We start from the raw sequence: 6,954 nt of genomic DNA, 5'->3' as shown, positions 1-6,954 counted from the left end.
TCTGCTTTTTATGCGCAGACTCCAGCGGTGGTTTGCTCGCCAACGGTTGGACCCCAGGCGACACAAGCTCAGAGTGTTCCTCGTTCCCCATTCGGTGTCGCCAGACCTGGAATATTGGAAAAGACCCTCCGCCCTTCTCAGGGGTGTTCCCCTGGGCAGGGTGGCGTCCTACGTAGTGGTCTTCACGGACGCCTCGTTGACGGGTTGGGTAGGAATGTGCCTCTCTCACTCAGTCAGAGACGAGTGGCGCACGCCCCCTGCAGCACACATAAATGTGTTGGAGCTCGACACTGTGAGGAAAGTGCTGTTGCATTTCTTTCACCTGGTGCGCGGCCGCCACGTTCTGATCAGGACAGACAGCGTGTCGGCGGCGGCGTACATCAACAGACAGGGGGGAGTCCGCTCCCCTGCTCTCCACCGAAGGACGGTCGAGCTCTGGCTTTGGGCTCATCAGTATCTCCTCAGTCTGAGAGCCCTGCATATCGCGGGCGCCCAGAACTTTGAGGCGGACCTCATGTCTCGAGGCGGTCCCCGCCGAGACGAGTGGCGGTTACATCCCGACATTGTCAGACTGATCTGGCAGAGGTTCGGGACGGCGCAGGTGGACCTCTTTGCGTCCAGGGAGACCACGCACTGCAGATGGTGGTTCTCCCTCAGCCCTCGGGATCTCCCCCCGTTGGGGGTAGATGCGTTGGCACACACACCTTGGCCCTCTTGTATGCATTTCCCCCGCTCCAGCTGATCCTTCCTCTTCTGGAACGGGTCAGACAGGAGAGACTGTCCCTGATATTAGTGGCCCCGGAGAACCGATCAGCTCTGTGGTTTCCAGAGCTGGCTGCGCTCTCGTGGTCGGCGCCATGGCCGGTACCGTTCAGGCCGGATGCACTTTCACAGGCCCACGGGACGGTGCACCCCCTGCCCGATGTCTTGGGACGGCTGTTGGTTTGGCTCCTGAGAGGTTGATCCTGCAGGGCAAAGGTTTGCCTGAGACGGTTATCAACACTATTCAGAGTGCTCGTGCGCCTTCTATTTCTTCCCTCTATGCGGCGAAGTGGTGCGCCTTCTCTAATTGGTGTGAGAGGAACCACGCTGTCCCATCTCAATGCGAAGTGGGAAGTGTGCTTTCGTTTCTGCAAAACTTATTGGAGAAAGGTTTGGCCTTCTCCACTATCAAGGTCTATGCGGCAGCCGTTTCGGCTGGCCATGCAGGCTGTGATGGTGGACCGATCTTCAGCCATCCACTGGTCAAGAGATTCTTGCGTGGGGCTAGACGGGTTAGGCCTGTTTTCACGCATGCTTACACCACGCTGGGATCTCCCCACCGTGTTGCGCGGATTGTCCAGGGATCCTTTCGAGCCTCTTTCTCAGGCCACTTTGGATGCCCTGTCCTTTAAGACGGCGCTCTTGTTGGCCTTGGTTTCTGCCAAGCGGGCCGGTGAGCTAACCGCTCTGTCTGTCAGCCCGAGTTGCTTGTTGCTAAACGAGGACAGCTCCTTCACGTTGCTCAGACCTAATCCTGTGTTCCTCCCGAAGAACATTAATAGTTATTTTCGGTCGAGGGATATTGTGCTTAAGACTTTTCACCCCCCGCCTCATTCTAGTGAGGCGGAGGCGGAGATGCATCTCCTGTGCCCGGTTCGGGCATTGGCTATGTACGTGAATCGCTAGGCCGCGTTCCGCTCCACACAACAGTTGTTTGTGTGATATGGCGACGCTAGCAGGGGCCGCTCTCTCTCTAAGCAGTGGTTTTCTCGCTGGATATGTGAGGGTGTTTGCTTAGCCTACTCTCGGCAGGGCTTGGCATCACCGTTGGGCGTTAAAGCTTACTCCACACGGATCGTGGCCGCATCAACAGCTCTACTCAAGGGCGTTTCGGTGGAAGACATCTGCTCGGCTGCGTCTTGGTCTTCCCCCGGCCCCTATGTCCGTTTTTACATGTTAGACATGTCCAGGGGTTCACTCGGCAACTCTGTGCTGGAGTCCGGGACCCCTTTTACGGCTTAAGAATATAGACATGTTCTTTAAAGCGGCGTGGTTGGATTTCCTCTCGCCGGCTGGCGAGTTGGACTTGACTACCAGTCTTACTCTCCCACCGTTTTTCAAATGAAAAACAGGCTAGGGTTTTTTTCTATTGGCCCGCCAATTGTCAGGTGGTTTTGTTTGCCAGTATGGCACTCCCGCCGTTTCTTTCAAATAAGAAACGGCCGAGAGAGACCCCTTATTGGAGAGCCGGATTCCGTAGCTCCGCCCCCGGTGGTAGCGGACCTAATGGAAACCGTGTTGCTCTGGTTTTTCTTTTCCTTTTCATGGGTTCCATGAAGCATGGATTAGAGCCGGAGTCTTTACAGACTCACTTTTTTCTCTCTTGATCATTGCCTTGCTTGATCTAGGAGGAATTAGTTTTTTTTATTAAGCTGTTGTGTTTTACACTTCCTTGGCTTTTTGAGTCTTAATGTGCTCTGGTGACTTAAGTCGTTTTGACTGGGGTCCAGCAGGAGTACATTGATCGGGCTCCGCTCGCAGCTTCACCTTAGCCCATAAGGCGAAGCCTAGACGGCGTAGCCTACATGAAATAGTACGATAGTTATGTTATTATAACTCTAGTTCTATGATTGTAGGCATAGCCGTCTAGTTTCCCACCTGCTGTACCCTCCAAATGCTGAAAGAAAAGCGTGGAGGATGAACGACGGTATACACCGCGTTATATAGACACGTTACAGTGGGAAATGTGGGCGGTGCCCACGCTGATTGGTGCATAGTTTGAAATTTTCAGCGCGCGCACGGGACAAGCCCATGAGGCGAAGCCTAGACGGCTATGCCTACAATCATAGAACTAGAGTTATAATAACATAACTATCGTTATCTCGGCCGGAATTTGGCAGTAATGGGGGAAAAAGTAACACATACATATCGGGGAACATAGAACCCTTTTTGGGAAAAGCGTGGAACAGTTTCATACAAAGAGGGGAACATAGGACCCGAGGAACATAGACACGCTCCCGTTGCAATCATCTGGCTAGGTGATGATGTTTCTCATGCCATTAAGATGAATCATGATGCAAGCTTCTCTCTTATTTATGCATTTTCCTTCATTTATACAGTATGCACAATTTCATTTCAGATTGAGTTGTTGATTGCAGAACATATTGCCATTTGTGTAAATCTACCAATATGCTTCCGTACAGTGAAGTACATAAGCTGGACACTAGCGAGAAAATGGCCTATTGTTATACTCTTATCAGTTATTTTATTGTAGATTACTTACTAACTGAACCTGGAAGGCTTCTTTGTTTGTTTTTAATATTTGATAGAATCAATCATTCATCGAATTGTATGTCGATTTGTTTGGTAATGGCTGTATGTAATGTTTTCTTTTTGTAGACCTTCTACCCCAAACCACCCTACCTTCCTAAAGGATGTGACATTGTTTCCTAGCTCATCTTGGGACCTAGTGTGTAAACATAAAACACGGAGAAAACTACATGATAGAGGCTTCATATTGAATGCCTTCGAAATACACAAGTCCTGGAACAGCCGGACCGTCATCATTGAGATAGAGCAAGCCTTTAAAGAAAAAAATCCTATGGATACAAGGTACTGATTTAATTTATACAGAATATGATAGTTCACACCTTCACAGGGTGTTAGGATATAAAGGAGTTGGTCTCAGTTAATGTCATCTCGCATTGCTCTAGAGTTACCCTCTTTTGTCACACACACACATTTTAAACACTGAACCAATTCACACAACCACACAGAAGGACAGGGAGGTCCTAGAACAGAGCCATACGACCATAGATCAATTATTGTACAATAAATGATGTACACATGCTCTCTTCATAATGTGAATGTAGGCAAGAGGTTGTAATACTTAGGAAGTGGGCTTACCGGCAATCTTTTTAATTATTTTTGTTGTGTTTTAGTTGGACAGCACGGACTCCGAGGACGGTATGGAGTTGGATGAAGAGGACAATAGGTCAGCATCCAATGACCACAGTATGACTACTAGGGGAAGGAACCGCAGAAGTCATACGCAGGTTCCTGTCGAAACAAGGGCTAGAGCCAACCAGCCCCCACAACAAGCGCCCAGTTACCTGCCCCCACCACAAGTGCCCAGTGACTTACAAACTGACAATTCATTGAGCCGGTCCGCACTTGTCAGTGACAATTATGACACCTACCTGAAAATCATGGGAGCCATGCCAGACCTGTCCTCTGATGAGGAAGTTAACGAGGCTATATTGGCCAGTCTTGAGAGTCATCCGTAAGTGATTGGTTGATATGACATTGTTTCAATGAGTAAAGTTTGAGCTATTTAAGTTGCTTTGCCCTCTCCTGGAACCGTCACCTTATCGTGGTGGAGAGGTTTGCGTGTCCCTGTGAACCTGAGGGCTGTGTTGTCTGGAGCCTTGTGCTCCTGGTAGGGTCTCTCATGGCAGAGTGGTCTCAGGTGAGGGGCCAGACTAAGAATTGTTCAAAAATCCTCAATGAATAACGTAAGAAGAGGAGATGTGACCCGGCCCGGAGGAAGCCCGGGGCCCCCGTCTGGAGCCAGGCCCAGACGGAGGGCTCGATGGTGAGCGCCTGGTGGCCGGGTTTGTCACGGAGCCCGGTCGGGCACAGCCCGAACAAACTACGTGGCACCCCCCCTCTCTTCATCCCATGGGCCCACCACCTGTGAGAAGACCCGTTGGGGTCGGGCAGTGGTGTAGTCTACGTGATACGTAGGTATACGCCGTATACCCACTAGGAACGCACCAGGATTTGCGTATACCCACTTAAAAATGTGCACGGATACGCATCAATCGTCTTGTGACAGATCTTTCACTTCTGTGTTTATTTTTCGGAAATATCGGTTGGGTATAACTGCAATAAAATACTTTAAGCAGGGGAAGTTATCTCCTACATTCACCATTCATAAAATTCCCGCTGCGCGCTCGCGCTCTGCCCTGTCTCTGTTACGAAGCGCAAAGCTGCCCCTGCATCTCTGCACGTTAGTTGGCGGGCCGAGCCCCTCCTTCTCGCGTGTGTGTGCGTGTGTGTGCGTGCGTGTGTGTGCGTGTGTGTGCGTGTGTGCATGTGTGTGTGTGTGTGTGTCCAGTCCTCCCATATGAATGTGTAAACCACATAATAAGTAGTCAACAGAAGACAATGTTTTAATCCCACTTTATATCTCCTTGTTACTTTTAGATGAGAACCCCTGGCCAGCCTTTCAGACTGGGTGTCAGGCTAGGGAATTTAAAACAGGCATCCTTGGTTAGAGTGGAGGGAAAAAAAGTTATAGGTAAATGTCAGCCAACATACAGTTGGTATACACAATTGAAATTCATAATGTTAATCACTATGCAAATGAGAGTATAGCTAATTCATGTGCAGTACTGCAATTTAAGGTGCAGTAATTTCACACTTTTACACAATTCAATTACTGGTATGTTAGATAACAACAGTAAGAGCTCAAATTAGAGCAATTGAAAGAGTAAAACATTAGTCTCCTGTCATCTCCTTCTCATGCCCTGGTTAGCCATGGATGTAAACAGTTCATTAAATTATTTTGAGTAGATTTTGTCCTTGTTTAGCATGTGCTATTGCTACTATAGATACATAGTAGCAATAGCACATGCTATTACAAAGGACAACTTGTAATTTTTGTGTTCTATTTGTTCATACTGTTATTAAAACTGATAAACCTACTCAGCTTTCCATGATTGTTGATAATCGTTATACTCTTAAATCAGCGGGTTGTAGACCCCTGCGTTGGTGAGTGTGGTGCGACACCCCATAAGCGCCACACACGTACACGTACCGGTCGGACGGGTTTGTACGTGGCTGGGAGGGAATTATCACAGTATACCCACTACAATAAAATAGACTACACCACTGGGGTCGGGTGCGCAGCCACATGGGTGGCAGCGAAGGTCAGGGGTCTCGACGGACCAGAACCGGGCGACAGAAGCTGGCTCTGGGGACGTGGAACGTCACCTTGCTGTGGGGAAAGGAACCGGAGCTTGTGAGGGAGGTAATAATAATAATAATAATACATTTAATTTAGAGGCGCCTTTCAAAACACCCAAGGTCACCTTACAGAGCATATAGTCATCATACATTTAAAAAAAAAACAAAAAAAAACAAAAACAAGACATTGTGGAAAAATAAATAAATAAATAAATAAATAAATAAACATAAGCAATAAGAAATAAATAAAACAAAAACAAGACAAAACAAAACAAAAAAAACAATCAAAACAGCGATCAGGTGGAGCGCTATCAGTTAGATCTGGTGGGGCTTACCTCCACGAACAGTCTCAGCTCTGGTACCGTACTCCTGGATAAGGGTTGGACTAGGGCTGCCACTAACGACTATTTTTCTATCGATTAATCTATAGACTATTTTATCGATTAGTCGATTAATCTAAACGATTAATTTTCCTCCCAAAAAAAAAAAAATTCACCATTTCAGCTCAGTTAATTCTTTTTATTTTAACATAATGCAGCACAAAACAAAATGTAAACAAAGGCTGACATATTAAAGTGCAAAACTGCAGGTTTAAACTAGGAACTCCCAACATGATAAAAATAAATAAAAAAAGAGGACTTGTTATAAGTCAGTATTGCAACTCCAAAATACATTTTCTTGCTATTAAACTCCTTTCTATTATTTCTATTAAACCCCTTATTAAAGTAAAAGTGCAACATGTTTAAAGTAAGTGTAAGTGTCCAGCTCAAAATGCAACTCAAATATTAATCAATATCATGTCAGTTAGACATGTGTATTGTAGTGTAAGAACGTCAACATGTCCACATGTTCTGGGCTCAGGCTAGCTCTTTTCTTGGAAGCTATGTTACCAGCTATGGAGAAAAGACGTTCTGAAGGGGTTGATGTTGCAGGTACACCCAAATATGACTTTGCCAGAACAGCCAGAGAGGGAAACCTTGCCTCATTTGTTTTCCACCACTG

Source organism: Gadus chalcogrammus, chromosome 4 (assembly GCF_026213295.1).
Source record: "Gadus chalcogrammus isolate NIFS_2021 chromosome 4, NIFS_Gcha_1.0, whole genome shotgun sequence".
Lineage (NCBI taxonomy): Eukaryota > Metazoa > Chordata > Actinopteri > Gadiformes > Gadidae > Gadus > Gadus chalcogrammus.
Note: the sequence above shows the minus strand (reverse complement) of the source record.